The sequence below is a fragment of the Austrofundulus limnaeus genome, unplaced genomic scaffold (genome assembly GCF_001266775.1).
Source record: "Austrofundulus limnaeus strain Quisiro unplaced genomic scaffold, Austrofundulus_limnaeus-1.0 Scaffold4, whole genome shotgun sequence".
Lineage (NCBI taxonomy): Eukaryota > Metazoa > Chordata > Actinopteri > Cyprinodontiformes > Rivulidae > Austrofundulus > Austrofundulus limnaeus.
Window position 1 is genome coordinate 920,367 of NW_013952406.1, and position 1,128 is coordinate 921,494.

Below are 1,128 nucleotides of genomic sequence, written 5' to 3' on the forward strand. Positions count from 1 at the left end.
CGGTGCAAGCGTGCCTGCCTGCCAGCCCATACGCAAGTCCGCCCGTGCCTGCCTGCCAGCCCATACGCAAGTCCGCCCGTGCCCCCACCCCTGACCCCTTGCTGCCTGGCAGACAGCCCGAACCGTTGCGCGAGTGCCTACCTGCCAGCACGATCGTCTGCGCCCGTGTGTGCGTGCATGCCTGCCTGTCCGCCCATCTGCCTGTCCGCCCGTCCTCCCGCCCGACCCCTTGCTGCTTGCCCGACCGCCCCCCATGCCTGCCTGCCTGCCTGTTCATACCAACCCGCCCGTCTGCCCACCCAACACCTTTCTGCCTGCCAGCCGGACCGCTTGCGCTGGAGAGTGCCTGCGTGCCTGCCTCTCCCCTCGCCCGCCCAACCCCTTGCTGCCTACCCGTCCACCCCCATGCCTGCCTGCCTGCCTTCCTGCCTGTGCATTCCAGCCAGCCCGTCAGCCCACCCAATGCCTTGCTTCCTACCCAACCTCCCGCCCCTGTGCACGCGTGCCTGCCTGCCTGCCAGCCCAACTGCTTGCCCCGGTGCCTGCCTGCCAGCCCAACTGCTTGCCCCGGTGCCTGCGTGCGTGCCTGCCAGCCTGACTGCTTGCCCCGGTGCATGCGTGCCTACCTGTCCGCCCGTTCGCCCGTCCCCCCCGAGCCCATGCCTGCCAGTCTGACCGCTTGCCCCGGTGCGTGTGTTCGTGCCTGCCTCTCCCCCGCCCCCTTGCTGCCTGCCCGTCCGCCCCCGTGCGTTCCTGCCTGTCTACCTGCCTGCACGCCCGCCTGTCTGCCCCTCCGCCCATTTAACGCCTTGCTGCCTATCCGACCGCACGCCCCGGTGCACGCGTGCCTGCCTGCCAGCCCAACTGCTTGCCCCGGAACGTGCGTGCGTGCCTGCCAGCCTGACTGCTTGCCCCGGTGCGTGCGTGCCTGCCTGTCCGCCCGTTCGCCCCTCCCCCCGAGCCCATGCCTGCCAGCCTGACCGCTTGCCCCGGTGCGTGCGTGCCTGCCTGTCCGCCCGTTCGCCCCTCCCCCCGAGCCCATGCCTGCCAGCCTGACCGCTTGCCCCGGTGCGTGCGTGCCTGCCTGTCCGCCCGTTCGCCCCTCCCCCCGAGCCCATGCCTGCCAGC